Source organism: Atractosteus spatula, chromosome 11 (genome assembly GCF_055471065.1).
Source record: "Atractosteus spatula isolate fAtrSpa1 chromosome 11, fAtrSpa1.hap1, whole genome shotgun sequence".
Classification (NCBI taxonomy): domain Eukaryota; kingdom Metazoa; phylum Chordata; class Actinopteri; order Semionotiformes; family Lepisosteidae; genus Atractosteus; species Atractosteus spatula.
Window position 1 is genome coordinate 5,730,835 of NC_142716.1, and position 18,654 is coordinate 5,749,488.

Below are 18,654 nucleotides of genomic sequence, written 5' to 3' on the forward strand. Positions count from 1 at the left end.
CTATTTTCTTGTTCCAGGTCTGGAGTGTTTTGCACGAACACGTACGCAAGGCAAACTTCATCATCTGATACTCTCGATCCTTTTTAGCCTTAATGTTCCAAAATATACATATTTGTCAAACACAATTCTCCCACTTCAAGATTTAGCAGGAACCAAGAATGCAATTTGGATCTGCATCTGTTGAAGATCTCTGCTTCCTCCACTAAATGAAGTTTGACATAAGGAAGAGCACAGGGTTCTGGGAAATGTTACGCTAGAGAATATTATGAAATTTATTTTGCAGCTCAAAGAAGATAAAATGGTTACTGTATCCCATAGAAGTCACGGCTAAAGGGATAAAAGCTCTCTCTTGGCCTTGGTATTCTGATTAATGAATCATACTGTAAATAATGTCACTGCCAAAAAGGGGATGCATTGCATATTAAAAAATCAACAAAAGTGTATAAAGACAGCTAGTCACGCATAATATTCCTTGAACCCTTATGTGAAAATGGATTAACTGATCTATCACCAAGAAAATGTCATTATTTACAGAGTGAGTGACAGTACATAAAATTGCATATTAAACATATACAGAATACTGCTCAGTTGAATAGATTTGGATTCTACAAACAATAGGGCTCATTCAGATTTAAACAGCATCTGATTCCTACATTATTAGTCAGAATTCATCAATAAAGCGACCTTTTTGTAACGCTAAGTATGTTATGTAGACCTGAAAAGTCACAACTCATATGTCTCTTCTGTCACAATAACTGCAACAAATAAAACGTTTGAATTTACAGTATTTTAACTTTTTAGCAATAAAAAGCACAATCATTTATTTTACTGTGTACCACAGTGACTTTGATAAATGCAGAATTTAAACTAGTAGGGCAAGCACATTAAGAAAATGTCAAATATTATGCACAAAACACAACAATAGCAGCAATACCCAAGCAGCAGTGCCCATGGTTACATACTTTAATTTAAACTTACATTTTTGACTTGCTAAAAGGGATTTGTTTTGCTACCATGAAATTAAGGGTGAAGTCACATGGTTCTTACTCAGCAGCCTCATTAGTTACTGATTGTACACAAAGCCTGACGGATTGTAATGTAAGCAGTTAAACACTTCCTTGTGGGGGAGATAAAAGACTAATGAAAGTCTACTGAACCCTTGAGCTGGTCAGATTCTCACCTTACAGAAGAGACTAAATGTTTAAAGACTGAGAAACAATGTAAGTACAGCCCAAGGATATTTTTCGAAATAAGAAAATTAAGGAAAAACACGATATCTCATCTCATACATTTTTGATATCTCATCTCATACGTCACACTGTAACAATTAAAGTGTTAAGGAGAATTTTATTAACACTGTAATGGTTATAGTGTGATTACATTTGCATTCCTTAAAGTGGTAATTGCACTTTAATCAAAGAGTAATTTTTGTTGATTTTGCTGTTGTCTTTCTAGTAACTCCTTTTAAAAAAGAATCTGATTTGAACAAGTTCAAAATAGAGTTATGGAATAAATTATGTCTTATTTGAACTTTTAAAAGTGTTTCTTAGCTGCTACTAGACCCCTTTCACCTTTTCTGTGAAAATAATTGTACTCTTCAGTAACTTCCAAAGAACAATACTTTTTTTATTAAAAAGGTGGGCGGAAAAGCATTCTAAATCCCCTCATTAGTGTTAAGGATGTCAGCTCTTGAATTGCTCAATCGCTCCTTTACTGACTCTGATTTTGAAATGGTGGACTGCCATAATGGATTTCTTTCACAATTCTGTAGCTGTCATTAAGAACACTTACTCGCTGCCTTCATCTTTTTTTTAAAGTTCAATTTACATCAGCAATAATGAGATGTTTTTATAAGCATTTTGTATACACGATGTTTGGATTTGGTGTTTTTAAAGTCTCGGGATAGTCTCAGTTTCATCTTATGTCTCCAGATTACTCTCAAAGACAATCTGGAAATCTGAACTGATGGTTATTAATTTGGAAGGGTATTCGGGGTTAAGAGTAGGAGATATTTTCCAAACAAAAACACCGTCATACGTAGAATAAACTAACAAACAATAATGGCAATTGACTGTGATCCTTGAAGAGCTTACCGATGGTTACAAACCTACATTTTTATGTGCTTCCAGCATTCAGCTCAGGTTACGACTGAACTTAGTAAAAGTTTTCCATTTTCTTTGGTTGTGATGAGTCATAGCTGCATATTAAATTAAAGTTTGAATTTGTTTCTAATTGGTTTCCAGTTAGAAAAAAAAAGAGTATTTTCTGCTACGATGGGGAGGAAATAATTTTATCTACAACTTGAGAATAACTTGGTCTTTTTTGGATTTTATTTTTTATGATCTTCACATCAATTAAGTGTGATTCACTCTTGAAATTTGAGTTAATTTATTATTTCTTTTCAACTAGGGGATGACCTAGTGTACTGCACTTAAGCCAGTCACACCTTCCTCTTTCTTCTTCTCGTAAGACATACAGACATTGTATAATGCTGTGTCTGTATCTTAGTAAGCACACAAAATAATTTGAAATAAGAGTTTAGCAGGGGTAGATTTAAAAAAAAGATTGAAAGAAGCTTTTCTGACCTTCTGGAGAGCATTGCACTGCTATTTTTCTAAGCTGCTTGGGTGGAATTATGACAGGAAATAGCTGAAAAAGTAAATTCCATAATTAAATCTCCAAGTGACAAGTTTAGTTTTTCTTACATAAAAAGCATTTGGCATTCCTGTAAAGAAAGATCTTAAATAAAGAACATGATTCTTTATCTGATGGATTACTTCAGCTGTTGAGGCGTAATAAGCATGCTTTTAACCTCTCTTGCAGAAGAGGCCATTTTGACATATCTACAGTGAGGGTTAGACAGGAGAGCCACAAGCCCTGGGGCAAGGGAAATTAGCAGTTGTCATTATATAACAGAAGCAAGCCGTCCTCTTTCTGTTAATCAATTAGTTCTCAATTCATCACAATGGAATGGGAAGCAGAGACTAATGAGGTAATTTCCTAGGTCAGGGTCAAGGTTAGATACAAATATATCAGGAATGGACTGGGAGGTTGTGTACACCAGATGTTTAACAGAGAGCATTGGTATCGTTGCCTTAGAGACACAGGCAGCACAACTAGTAAAACTACAAAAAATAATTGAAACAAAATTGTTTATTTACTGTTGTGCACTGACTACAGGTTGCAGATTTAAGCTTTTAATATTGTCCTTCTTTCTGCCATGGAAACAATGTACAGTATCTGTTTTGGGATATTTGAAGAAAGGACTATAGATTTACAAAAGTAAGTTGTTCTTTATTTTTGTCACAGACTTCAGGTCCAGAAATTTCCGCCAACCAAGCATTCAAAATCATTTAAAATGTCCATATTTGTTCCCACAAAGAACAGACTGATAAGAAAGTGCAAAGTAATCTAATACAGGCTGATCGTCATTCAGCTGCAGGAAGAGTGAAAATGCTTATTCCAAATTAAACCCTGGGAAGAAAACACCCTGTGTAAATATGTTTCAAGTGTAGATGAAAATGATAAATAATGAAAGTAGGGATTCCTCAATGCATTATTCAGTAAAAGTCTCAGCTTGTAGTTGAAGGATAATCCTATGGGTTACATGCTTTTTTAAATTCAAGGCATATCACTGACTGTGTTTTTGACCTTCATGTTTTTTAACACACAAATTAAATTGAGAGCAGTTAAGATGGTGTTTTATATATATATTATCATAACACGTTTATTAGAACTCTTTACTCCCTAACATATAATGATTAATCTCTTTTGTTTGTTTTCTACGGTCACAGTAGTCAAGAATTAAAAATAGAGAACTTTATGGTTCATAATTCCATGATGAGCAAATAACTGGGTAGCTCTTACTGTTTTTTTTAATGCAGTAATTATAGCTATATAGTCCTTGTGGTCTGTTTATAATAAATACTACTGATGCGGTACCCTACAAAGGTATTACAACTTATAAATGTATATAAATACTGTAATATATGTATATAAAGAAGTACAAATACATTTAAGTTTGGGGTAATTAAATGCAGATATGGACTCTTTTCCTCTTCATATTTGGAGAAAAACATTGCACTCAAGCCAGTGACTTCAAGTCACCATAAGTGTTGGAACACAATCACTTTAAGTTAATTTCATAGTGTACAAGTCAGTATTTAGATGCAGATCCCCCTGAGGCAATAACTGCATGACATTTGAGACCCATTTAGCTCACCAAACTCTTTTTTTAATCATTTGAGATGCTTTGCCAAGCCTTTGCTGTAGCCACTTTGAGCTCTTGCCTACTCTTAAGATGTTCTGACTTTTTGATTTTTCTAAAGCATGTAAAATACACGCTCAGTCGGATTTAAATCTGGGAATTGACACCTCTCAGATTTTCCATTTTTTCCCCAATGAACTTATTGGTTGCATTGGTCGTCTGTTCTGGGTCGTTGACACTCCCAAGAAAGAATTTTCTTCTACACATGCGGACCAAACGTCAGAATTTATTCAGCAGCTGTCATCACTGCAGTCATCATTACACACTGTTACAGATGAGTGGGCCTGTTCCAGATGCAGCCAGGCATGCCCAGGCCGGGACGTTACCTCCACCATGTAATGGTGAGTTATGAAACAAAAATTTATGTACAGATGAGAACAAGATAAAATTATACCAAAGCGATAAAACAGTTAAAAGTGTGGAAAAATAAGAGAACCGCACATGCTTCAAAGGACACCACCTCATCTGTAAAGTGTGGTGGAGGTAAACGTTATGATTGTATCACATCTATTACATCTATAATAAAGACTGATATTTCAACATACACACTTTGTTTTTTAGTAAACACCTCAATTTTAAAGCTGTATTTTCTGAAAAGAAAATTGTAAGCTACTGTGCTAATTTATTGTGGGTATAACCTTTGATTTTCATATCTAGAAAGGATCTAAACAGCATCTACTTGGTTATATGCAATAGCTGTTAACGATGACCAAACTGCTGTGTCTACTGTATATTACATGGACAAGCACATACTGTTTACAGGCCTCAAGCCATGATCTTTGCAGCCGTGACTCATGTTTGGTGTATTTCATTGCTTGTGACATAGGGGAGGAAAATGGAGTCCAGATGCAGAAGAAGAGGATACAGGAACACGTGGCACACATCAAAGACCATTTCATACTTCCTGTGTTTTTTGACAACTATCTTTGTTAAAAAAAAACCTTACTTCAAGATCTGCCTATTAATCCAAGACTTTAACGTTGCTTGGAAAAATCAAAAATGTTTTTTTTTTAATTCCAATAAAGTGATACTACTATCATATAGACTACAAAAAGGTTTGGTCTGGAGCTTACGAGGGTCAGGGGTTAGTTCCCTGCTGCATAGGGTCGGGATGTTATGGGACAGTCTGGCTTTTCATTTTTATGACTAGTTTCTCACTATATAGTGAAGGATCTACTGACAGAAATGCAACCAGAGGAGTGGCAGGATGCTGATTCATTGTGGGTGGTTCCTGTGCTAGTATTTATTTATTGGTTTGTTAACATGTTACTTGTGGCGAATTCTGGGATTTATGTGTAGGGAGACATAGGAAATTGACTGCCTCTCCTTTACCAGCAGTGATAAACTGGGACTGGAAGCAGAAGTAGGAGGTTTGTAAGAGTCTGGGGATACCCATACTGTGCATCACAGAATATGATGCATTGGATCTCACAGAGAGGGATGAATTAGCATTGATGCCTCTCCTGTGTCACAATCTGCAGGATAGACAATGACCTAATTCCCAAAGTCAATTAATCAATGCGTGCACACTGGACTTCAGTCATGATATGGCTTATTATCAAAATGACCACATGTGAGATGAAGCCTAGCCATTGACCTCAACTGCAGCCCTTAACCAGTGTTCTTTTTACTAGGAATAACCCCCCCATTTGTGAAATCTCCTGAAACCCTCCACGCACCAAAAAACAACCATTTAGAACAGCTCTAACTCTGTTCTTGGGAGATGGGAGGAAAAAGGCTTACTCAACTAATGAATATGGGCGGAACATGAAAAGTCCATACTGGTGCCATCCTAGCACAGCCTCAAACACAGGAGCCTGGAGCTGCAAGGTAGCACTGCTGCCCACCCCACCACCACAACGCCTTGAGTGGTTAACAAGAATTCAGCGTTTTTTATGGAACAATGAGTCAGTCTGCAGTCTTTTGCTTTATTCCCCATTCCATAGCTTCAGCTAAAGAAAATGATAATACTGACATTTTCAAATGGACAGATTGCACAAAATCCATCCTTTAAGTAGAAACGAACACCCCCGCACTACAAATTAAAACGTACTTTACAGCTCCTGTATCTTAACTTTCTTTAACTTCTGGAATGCTTCACAGAATCATATACAGTATGAAGCAATGGAAACTTGAGGCATTATAGCTAGGTTAAAGTTTTTTTATTTGTATCACTCACAACAAATGATTGCCTTTTTTTTTTTAATGTTGCAATATTGTTGTGCAGGTGATTCACATTGAGACATCTCTGCTATGTTGTCTAAGATTGTTCTAAATCAAAATGGGTTTTTCTCCAGGTCTGAAAATAAAGGTTTTTATTCTTCTACTGTGCCCTTTTCGTTTAGATAAATAAATGGGGAACAGAATATAAACACTGTTATTATTAAAGTTAAATATAATTTAATGTTATGGGTTAAAATGCATGATTTTTTTTTTGTGTGGCATACCCTTAACTTTAATTTACTCAGTATCCAATAAGCAGTTGCTACACAAAAAGCCATAAATTTGCAAAAGTCACATGCATTGTGGCATCTCATACTGTATCTCACTGGGCATGACAGATGTGCATCTCATCTGGAGTTCACCAAGTCCCTCGTTTCACTCCTGTTGCCATAGGCACAGAGCCTACTCCGGACCACCACACACAATTTCATCACGGAGTGCTTTAATGCTAAACTTCAAAGCTTTCAATTCGATACAGAAATTAATAACATTTTTGTTTAATTCAGTGTAGCCGCAGACTTCATATTTACTCACTACCAAAGTCAGCACTGGCTAATGGCCAGAAAAGACACATTTGAACCTACAGTAAATTGACAATATAATCATATTGCTTCATTTTGATTAGGTTGTGTTTTTCTAGTGACTGGTTTGCAGACATATTTCTTCTTCCTTTGGTACAATTTTGATCTTCATCATGTCATACCAGACCACCACCTCTTTTGGTGGGGGGTGATCTATTTGTGCTTGACTTAGAAACTGAAATGTGTTCAACAGTAAACAGATTGACTGCATTTTATGGGTGGGGGCTTCTTTGTAAACACTGTAAATACAGTGGATATAAAAAGTCTACACACCCGTATTTAAATAGAATTTTTTTATGTAGGTTTTTTTAATTCCAGTTATTTTTCCTAATAATTATCTATTTGTTTTTCTCTTGAATTTTGTTGGTTGCAAGGTCACATTAGAGATAGAAAAATGTCTGGCATGATTTATCTTGTTTTCTGGTTTGACGTAAAAACCTGCAATTTCAATAAGGGTGTGTAGACTTTTTTATATCCACTGTATTCTGTGTTCTGATTAAATGTGAGTTTAATTCCATGAAATTTGCCTGAAACAATTTTCTTACAGTTTTATGTTTCAGTTTCTTGGGTTTTCGAAAATCCAGTTTCTGACTCACATTCTTTCTCTCCTTGATTTATTATTTCCGTAATACCAAAACGCCATATTAACAACAGATTAAAAAAATATTTCTAAAAACGAATACTAGGAAGTGTACAAAAGACGTCAATCATTGCATGACACCGAAATGTAATCTTTATAGTGATCTGAAGAAGACAAAAACAGCTTTCAGTTTTATATTACGAGTGAATTGTATTTATTAACTGTGAATTATTGTAATTACCAATTAATTTGATGGAATAATAAGTAAACATCATAATAGATATTATGAAGAGAAACTACAGGGAATAACATTTAATATGAACTTTTAAGAATATATTAAGATATGAATACAAAGTAATTAAAAACAGGAAATTGAAGCTTAATAAACAGCTCTATTGGTTTATAATGACTGGCAGTTTTAGTATTATGTGAAAAAAAATGCATACTCCACATTTTATGAACATTTATGATTTTAAATTTAGAATGTATGCCAAATTATGCTCTTTCAAAGGAATTAGTCATTATGATTACAACATAGGCAAACCTATGGAAAACCCCTTACTACTTTAAAATAGATATATTGAGTTGCATGGTTTAAGTTCCATCAAGTTACTGTATTTTTGACTAACAGGTCTTGATAAATATCTATGTATATATAGAAAGTATTAAGAATTAACAATAGTTGCTTGTGCTTTAACAATAGTGGAGTATCTTACAGTATCTTTTGCAAAAATATAATTGAAGTTTTATTGACAAAGTTTATGTTTTATATGGTGTAAACGTACAGTACCAGTTAAAAAATGTGTGCAAAGCCTCATAGGAGCATATCTGGGGAAGCAGTTAGAAAAGTGCAGTGTTCACCATTTTCACAAATAATAAGCTGCTGAATATAAAATGTCCGGGAGGAGATTCTGGTTTTACAAACAGGACTCGGCATTCCTATCTCATTTACTGCTGCAGCTCTCTGTGTTGCTCTGCAGATCTGGCACTGGGGAAGCTTGAACGGTCATATAGTTGCACATAAAAGTCCCCTGTATGAAAATAGGCCACACAGCAGGATAATAAGAGAGACATGAAATGATGGAAACAAGAGCAGGGTCATAATCTACATAAGACTTTGGCAAAAGTGCACCCAGTAACACTTAAAGTGCAAAATGTAGAGTCTTCCCTCCCAAAACATCATTGTTCTCAACATTTCTCATAATATAAAATTGACTTAACCATCTGCCTAGCGAAATACCATTGTTTAGCTCAGCTTTTGGAGAATGCACATAAAAATTTGAGTCATACAGAATACCACCTATTATAGTTCTGGCTTCTGTATCAACCTGTTGAATTCCTTGCATTAGCCTTCAGAAAAGAGGAAGGGTGGGGGAGAATAACACTGTTTGCCAATGATCCATTTTACAGCCCATTTGTCTCGTCATATTAAAATCTGGGTTTGTCAAGAACTCTATGGAAAAGTTTTCACGGTCCTGACCTCTTAATCAAGTGCTTAAAAAATGGTGAAGATTTACAACCTTACAACTCAAAAAGACAGCTCCACCATCACCCTGGATTGGATAACGCAGTTACGAAAAGGATGGATGTAAAAAAAAAGCAACAAGCAAAGTCTGTTTACACAGGGCAGAGCTTAGAAAAAATATGAAATATCATACTGTAAATATAAGACAGGAAGACTGCTTTCATTGCTTTCACCACGCTGTCACAGTTATCTGCAGCATGAATGGCAAACATACAGTAACACTCTTAAGTGAGCACACAACTCTCTCAATAATCACCATCACAATAAATAGAAACAAATAAAAAGTGTGGTTATGTGAAGGTGTTACAAAGCAGAAACTTTCTATACTTCCTTAATGGCTTGGGCCCTGAAATACTGAATGTTTCTCTTTGTTTTTTTTCTGTTTATCGTATTGCTCTATTGATCCCTTTCTAATTTGACTTTAATTTCTAACATTCTTCCATCAAGTTTGGTCAAATCATGCTTTAAGTTGGTCTTGCTTTGCATTGCTCTCCTATGATCAATGCAAAGGAGATTACATTCAAATAGAGTTTGTTGTGTTCACATGTTTTAAGGATCAAATTGTATTGTACATTTTATATGTACAATTTTTATGTATTAAGATCTGTGTGATCTGTATGTGGAAACAATTATATTATATTGGAAAGGCATTTGCTGTGTGAGATTTGACTCACAGTGATAGAAAACAATAATAATTAATTCTATTAGATACATTAATAATAGAGAATCCTACATCTTCAAGGATATAGATGATACACCTTCTAAAGCTAACAATAAGATTTAACTTCATGCTTTCATTTAAATGTGATGGTATATTTATTAATGATTCATTTAAAAGAGATGTTTGCTTTAAGGTGTTAATTTGCTGAATGCAGATTTATTTTTAATTAATATTTTTTAAGGTTATATAACATATTTTAAGACTAATTGTTTCATTGAAATTATTTCATTCTTTCATTTAAAATCCTATACCCTATTACTACCTCCTAATACTAATACTCTTAAGATTTCATAGATTTCATAGATCTTAAGATTTGTTCAGTTGTTTTGACAACCAATGTTCTGCATAGCTCAGCTTTATTACCATGTTGTGTTATTGTGTTGCCACTATATTTCATTCTGTTTTGTAGTTGTGCAAAATTTGTGCTATTGGTTTTAAAGCTGCAATACAGACCCACCGTCACTGAAGAATTCCGGTGCTTGCTCTCACAAGCAAACTGTTGCAGTAGAAACATTATTTAAAGGGATTTTCTTTCTTTGTGGGGAGAAGGAGTGCCTGTCTGTGGTACCAAACAACAATATACCAAGTGGAAAAATAAGAAAAGTAATTAGTAATGCTAGATTGTATTGTTGCAATAACTTGTGGCAAGTATATTAATAAAGTAAGAAGTGAATAAAAGATCATAAAACATATCCATGAGGATCCAAAAGGCAATCCGTAATTAGCTGGGCTTCCCTGTCTTCCTGTTCCACCCACCTCCCCCCCCCTTCTCTCGCTTTTTCTGTTCATTTTAAAAATTGCTTTCGCGTATGAAAATGTAGAGCGGAATTCAAGCCTTTAAGGATATCCTCTAGTCTCGAAAAACAAAACAAACAAATTGTCTAAACTGTCAAACTAATTCTGTTAAGAAAATCACGCTGCACACTTCAGCTTCACTAACACAAAAATGAGATCCGAAAGTTTAAGAAAACACTGCAGTGCTAAGATATGGTAATCAACTTTGATTATTGTCTTGTCTCCAAATGTGCTATATTCTCCAAATATAGTATTTGTAAAAATTTAGATTATTTGCTTGCTTATTTTTATTTTTTTATTTTCAGAAATATCAGAATGCCACTGATGTAGCGATGGAGTATTTTACGATTCACCTCAGAGCAGAGAACACTTTGCTCATGACCTCTGATAAATGGTGGAAGAAGAAGATAAACATGTGTTTCCCCCTCAGTTAGAGCTAACCAACCACTAATAGGAGGGTACATTTTGTAAAGGAAGTAAGCAAAGCTACTTCAGGAAACTATTTAGCCACTTCACAGCACATTCTGATGAAAATGTAAATTACCAGTATCAAAGGTAATTGATAAGAGTAGGTTTTCTTGTGTGTTCCTTGATTTTACCTATTCATTTCTTAAATTGACTTTAAGTACAGATGGCATCTGACCAGCTGCTAATAGCATTAAATAGTCTTTGTCAGTTGGGTGCCCTAGAAAAGTTATTAATTGCCATTTGCCCTGATGTGCACCTTTTTTAAATAATGGTTCAAGAATCATTCCAGCTAAATGAGATAGTTCTTTCTTTTCTGGAAATATATGAAGGTTGCAGGTGGTTTTGGACGTCATAAATTACCCTGTTTTGCAATCTAGCTTGTATACCTATCTGTCGATCTATGGCAAGGATAACAGAAAACAGGTTTTGTGTTAATTAAATTTGACAGCTAGTGACACCGACGCAGACAGCCAGTGATTTGAAGAAAATTATACAACCATAAGTGATAGAAAAATATGGGCATAAAAAAATGGTTCAATTCTTAAGCAAGAATTCTTCTCACAAATGGAACTCCTTCATACTGCCAGGAACTCAGAATCAGCAAATCTGTACATAATGATAAAAACTCCAAAAAAGTGGAAATCTTTCAATTGCCACTTCACCTAATATAAATTGCCCATCTAGTAGTTTTCACAATCTGCCATTTTATTTCTTCTTCTCAATATTGTGAGGATGATGGTATTATCAATCAAAAACAGAAATCAGTTACAAATGCATAAAAAAACAATGATGTCTTTTTGATGTCTGAAGGCTTTTTTTTTTCCAGAAATATTTGGGGATTTCTTACTGTTTGTTCTTTTATGATAATCTCCCATACAATGTAACAGGTGGGATAGCTTAAGGATATTCGCTGCATTTTAAATCCTAAGAAACTCCTGGGGAAAATCCTGGAATCCAAGTGGAATTTTTAAATTTAACGTATTTTTCTAATGACAAATCTTTGACTAGTCTGTTGTATAGCTTACATGTTTTTTTTTTAATTGCTGAATTGCCTTTCCTTTTATTTCAGTATATGTTAGATACATTTGTTTTGTCTTTAAAGTAAAGGCTTTAAAGGAAGTCTACCGACCAAAATATCGTGCTATAACATTTACTGTATCAGAACACTAATGTTACATACCGATTCTCTATCAGTAGTGTATATTGATGTTTCGGAGGTTCATACTTGTTTATTTCTTATTTGTGCAGTACAGGTAAATGCAGTGCTGGTCTCTCATGTCTTTAAGGTCAGGGTACATCTGCAGAGCTTCTAGTCTTGAATTCCAGTTGTGTAATTTCCCAGGTATGTGATCCCGTGGGTAGATCATGCCATCTTTGCAGTCTTTTGAAATGATTGCATTTATATTGTCCTGCTAGTGCTGATGACTCAACCATATTACTAAATTCACAGATTAAGTAATGGTCCCAGAAATGAACTTCTCACTCACACTCCAAAAATGAACTTCTGGATCATGTTTATGTCAGAAATACACATGATGTACTGTAATGTAAGGGTGCAATGTTTTGTTTTTTTTTGTCATTGTCTTTGTGTGTTGGTGTTTTGATCATGAGATGAGACTGCAGTTTGTTTTCCTGAAGAATAAGAATTCGAAAGAAGGGTTACTGGAATCTGGTGATTTGAAGTTAAGATTAAAGACAGCATGTCTAAATGGAAATAAACATGACAGAAACAGCACATGTGAAAGGCTCTGAACTGTAAGGTTGGGGGATTTGTTTGGATTCAGCAGCTTTAAGTGTAGTTTTTGATTTTGGCTAGCTTACAAATTGGCATCTCTGCTTCTGAACAATTTATATGTTCCCCATTTATCCAAAATTAGGAAGCACATATGACCACATGTAGTTCATTTCCTAAATGCAGCTCCAGTTTTAAGTTACCCGCTTAGTTTTAAACTTCAAACAGACGACAGGACATTTTTAGCAGGGATATACGTCTAATTAGTAACAGGGCTACCCCATCCAAAAGCATATTACACAAGAGCAGTGCTTTTGATCTCAGTGTGCTTGACTTACATATTTTATCACACAACTTTTAAAGGAATAGACTCTGAAATGGCACATTAATTGAAAATCTGTTCCACAAAGGCCAGAAACTGATGCTTGTTATAACCTGTACAGTTGGTGTGCTCTTGAAGACAGCCTCAATCATCATGACTACTGCTGTTGCACTTTAAATATATATGGTTAGTACAACCCATCTATAGATGTATATGATCAACTTTTACTATTTTCTCAGAAAAGAAAGGTTTTTACACAGGAAATTTAGAAATCTGATGTCATGTGTTTTTTTTTCCTTTTTCAAAAACGGAAGGTGGCCACTCATTTCATGTTTGTCTTATTTGACTGCTTAGTTTCTCAAAACTATTTCTCGAAGACCTGGCTTTTGAAACATGGTTTGGCGTCTTGTCCCAGACATTCCACCATGTTTTGTACCTACTTTGTGAAATGCCTTGTCAAAAATGTAAAAAATGCCTTCTATTCACAGGCTTTTGTGCACTTCATCGTCGATTCCATCTGTGTCCTTGTGTTTTTGCTTTGCTGATGAGCATACGTTTATCGATTGCATAGATTTTAGGTACATTTCGAGTACTCATATAAATTTCTTTCGGAATTTGCTGCTCAGGTCTAAAGATGTTCAGTTCCCTTAACCTATCTGTGGCACTCCCTTTAGATCTGGAGTTATTCTGCTCTCATACAACACAAAGAAACATGACTAATTCTTTAATCTTAATGTTACATGCTATTATGCTACTTGTAACATGAAACTGTAATTTTGCTCAAACTGAATGTTGAAAATAGAACATCAAGTTGGTAGAATAACTGTCCTTATAATATTGTTATTTAACCAGATGCCACAGTGCAACAACATGCATTACAGATTCACAATATATTTCAAAGACTTGGCCACACTGCCTCCCGGGGAAACAATTCTTTGTTTTTCATAGTTGTTGTCGCTACTTTGAACATACAGAATACCACCTTTCAAAAAGCTGACAAAAAAAAACAGCAAAAAAAAAATACGAATCGTGGAAAAAAAATCTGAAACAATAGAAGAAGGCCATTTCACTTTTAATCCAAGACAGTACCATCACACTGCAAGAATGTAGCGTTGGTCTTTGAAAAAAAAAAATCTGATCTATTTTCTTTCTTTCTCAAATGACATTTGGAACAAAGAGAACAGTTGTTTGAAGCAGTGCTGCACAATTCAGCCCTGATTGACGGGCTCCAATATTCCGCCCACGCAGGGTGGGGTCCCCCTTAGACTGAGTCATCAACGCACATGACTTTCTAGAGATAGGATTTCCTTTCAGGGAGATACAGGTGAAAGTTTTTACTGTGGGTCTGCCTGTCTGGCTTTACATTGCCCGCAGCCTGTTTCAACTCCAAGATAGGGAGTGGGTGGGCAGCCTTTGTTTTGACTTGGTCTCTGGGCAACCAGCCAGACCAAATACAGATTTTATAGTTTAGTTTCCAGCCCCCTCCTTTATCATTAAAGACCTTTAGACCTTGCAGTTTCACATGGCTCTTTCTGTTAAAATCCTGGTGAAATTTTCATGTCATTTATGAATCAGATTGATGTTCATAAAGCGGGAAATGTCTATCTCTCTCTTCAAACAATGTGCCTGATCTAATTGTTATCTCTACATTTTCAGTTCTAGATTAATACATATATGATGCCGTTTCCTGTTAAACTGTTATCATTTACCTGGAAATGGTGACCACAGCTCAAACTTGTTAATGATCTATCTTTAAAATATTTACAGTTGGAAACAATAGCAAAACAGATTTAGAAGCGATTTGCAAAGTTTTTTTTACTGGAGTTTAAATGTATTAAGGTGCCAATTCAGGAACTCCTGTAATTTTATTCGCTAAACATTTAAGCATTTCTAACTGGTGATTATGTAGACTTGGAAAAAAATCAAGTAGCAAACCAGCACTGGAGGATTCTGTTAGAAACAAGATAATTATTTGTCTAAGTGCCCTTTTTGAGGGCTGTAGGGATCTCAGAGAGTTCAGAGAGCAGTGCAGTCCACACATACTGTAGTTTCAGGTTTGGGCTGTATAATTCGGCTACTGTGACTTGGATTCCCCACCTAGCTTCACCGTTGGTTGACTGCCACAGGGGCTGGGCAAGGCCTTGTAGTGCTCTTAATAAGAGATGCATCACTGCTGCATTTTAACTCTGGCTCTCCTGTAGACACTGTGGTGCAATGGGCGATGGCTCTGATAGCGCACGTGTTACGCCCAGGTGAGTCCCAGCTCTCAGCCCTCGGTCTCCTAGGAAACCTGTCACTTTTGCACGAGGAGCTCAAACCCGCCCGGTGCTGCATGTACCAGATTCGGCAGGCCATCCTAGTCACATGCTGCTTGTTAACCTTGATTAGCACTGCATTTAAGCCCCACAGCACCACTGCACAGGGCTCGTATATTGAGCTGCTGTCGGCCATGCTGTGTGCTGGCCTGAGAGTTCTGTTTTCCAGTCCCGGCCTGATTCCTGTCTCGTCCTGCTGCTGGTAGTCTCGTTCCGTTTTGCCTCAGTCTCCAGTCACCTTACCAGCATGGCTCTGGCTGCGTCTGTCTGTTCTCCCTGAGTAGCTCCGGAGCCTTCACCCGATCCTTGCCTGAGAGGCTTTGGGTGTTTCCGTCAGGCCACATCTCTGCAGTTTGTAATTCGTTTTCCACCTCTACAATAAACCAGCCTGTATCACACATATGGATCCCTTTATTCCTCGCCACACTGCAGGCTGTTTGTCACCTGGCTGTGGCGTTACAGCACGTTCTGGCAAACTCAGTTCCAATTCCTTCCATACTAGGACAAGAGTGGTAGTGGTCAAAACATCTGAAAATGTAAATACTCACATCCATATTTACAGCCAACTATTCTGTGAAAGAAATGCTGACAAACTATGCTTTTTATTAGGCCTTTTCTAGATGTTTTATTTGCCCATATGTTATGTGTGTGTACACATCTGGCACCTTCATGTTGTTTTTTTGTTTCAGTGTACTGTTCATAAGTGCTGAATCTAATAAGGAAATATAAAACATCATGTCAATTACTCTCAGAAAATGCACCATTATTTAAACTTCCTCCTTGAAGAGATGCATAAAAGGCTTAAATCATCAAATCTTATTTGTACGCTTTTAATATTTTGTGGTGCCTTGACTCTTACAGTATGGTCACCTTCAGAAATAATAACTTGTTTATTTAATGGTGCAAATCATCTGAGTGTGCTGACTGTTGTGCATTTATTTGTACAAGCCAAATGTAGATTTTTTTAGAAGGACTACAATTCACTACATCCTGAACCATTTTTACAATGCACTCTCAACCACATTGACCTCATGAAGCCTCAGAAAATAAAACAATGTGCAAGAATAAAGATAGGATGGTACGTGATAAATTTACTTTGTGAGAAAAGCATTAAGAATTCTTCAAATACACAATATTAACTGGTTTTGGAGTCCTCATTTTCTGACATTTTTTTTCCTTCCTCACTTAATATGAGAATCTTGTTCCTTTTCACGGTTTAAGCTTCATAGCTTCTAGTCCCTTGGTTGCTATTATCAGTCAGTCAGCTTCCTGATTAAACCTGTTTTCAGAATAATCTCTCAGTCCGGGTTCAGTCAGTCCTCCTTGTGCAAGAGTTGAGAATGTGCACAACAAAAAATATTAAAACAAAACCCAGAATCTCCTAGAACCTTTTTGACAATGATCCTTTTTACTTTCTCTGTGTATACAGCACTAGTGCCTGTGTGAAAGCATGGCCGCTATTCCACGATGAATGGCAGCATAGCTTCAAAGATATATTATTGCAAACTGTGTGTTGTGTAAATAAGTTAATATATATGTATATGTGTAAAGGCACATATTTTTCCAACCTGGGCTAAAGTTGATAGACTGAAAGTACCAGTCTGGTCTCTGTGGGTTAAAAAGAGCGATACGGTGACTTTAATTGAAATAAAAAATGTAATGCCAAAGTTGGCAGTGCTGCGTTTGAACAAATACTGCTATGAATCACCAAAAGTCTTTTTTTTTTTCTTTTGTGTAGCCAGGATGGAAGAGTGGAGCAATGAGGCATCAGTAAGTGCTGATTTGAATGATGTGATATTTCTCTGAAGTGTTACCTGGCAACATAAATAAATAAATGCTGATATGCTAACAATAGTGAGTTTTTTTTCCACGTTCAGGGTGGAGGTCCCATTATAGCCTTTCAACAAAACCTCCTGTTAAGACAGCAGATGCTAAAGTTTCAAGCCCTTAAGTTCCATATCTTATTAGAGGTAGTTGTTTTGCACTTTCTGGGAGACGTTTCAAGGAATATTTAGTGTGGAATGGTAAGAACACAACCATCCAATATATTTCAAATTTTTTTGTGTGACCTACTGATTTAAATGATAAAACTGACTGTGCTCGTATTTTACAAGTCCTCAGATCAATTTAACTGTATATTTAAAAAATAAATATAGAAAAAGTTTTTTCCAGCTTCCACCTTTGATTGATCATTCCACTTTCTTTTAACACATAGGCTATGTTAATGAAATTACTCAAGAAAGAGAATATTTATTTATTTGCGTTCTACATTTCTTAGATGTTACATATTATTTTGTCTTTTTTCAAAGGGCGTTTTGAAAGAACATTGCTCCTTCTATCAGTTTCCTCCTTTAAATAATTTGACACACTCACCTACTAACCTTCAAAAGCAGTAGGAGTGGTGATTTTATAAAATCTTTTGTTGGCTTCTGAGGCAGACGTCCTCCCCAGTCAGAAAATAAACTGTGCTGTTGTCGCGGATCTGCCCTAATTTCACAAACCTCCCTCCTGGGCAGCTGTTCAAGAACTACCGTAGCAGAAATTCTTTGGAAAATAAGAACAAGTTGGTTTGTGGATTGTAAAGATTCTTTATAAAAAAAGGACAGGGAGATTTTTTGGCAACCGAGTGAGTCTCCTGCCCAGTTAATAGTTCTCAACCACCAACACGCAATGTGAAAGCTGGGAATTTCATGGCTTCTGCTAGCTTCCTAATGGGAAGCTGTTCTGTTTGGAGTGAAGGAAAGAGCAGCTGTTTGGCCTCATCAAACGAGATGCAAAACACAAAGGTTTAGACATGTTCACTTATGTAGACAAGCACCATCATTGTAATAGACTTGTCTGCAATGTCAATCCTTGAGGTACACCTTAGAAGGAAATTCTGTTATTATTTCAGTTATGTGGCAAATGTGTGCTGTTTTAAATGGATATTCCAAACACAAATAGAACGGTGTTTTTTTTTAAGCTCCAACCTACTGCATGACATCTGGAGCAAACCAGAGCAAAAAACAGAAGTCTAAACTCTTTCTGGTCTTATTTAAGGAAAAGGCAGTGCTTCCCCTCCTCTTTGACTCTGGTCTGGGTGTGGTTTTGAGAGACAAAGTTCTGTGAATGATGTGTGTGTCTTT

The 18,654-nt window shown here is 36.0% G+C and overlaps 1 long non-coding RNA gene across 1 annotated transcript; it reads left to right on the plus strand.

Annotated features, from left to right (window-relative positions):
* Nucleotides 1–1,142: 1,142 nt before the first annotated feature.
* Nucleotides 1,143–5,150, plus strand: LOC148823398 (uncharacterized). Its single transcript, XR_016093714.1, has 3 exons — nt 1,143–1,220; nt 4,542–4,608; nt 5,094–5,150. It is a non-coding gene; the product is annotated as an uncharacterized LOC148823398 (long non-coding RNA).
* The last annotated feature ends 13,504 nt before the right edge of the window (nt 5,151–18,654 follow it).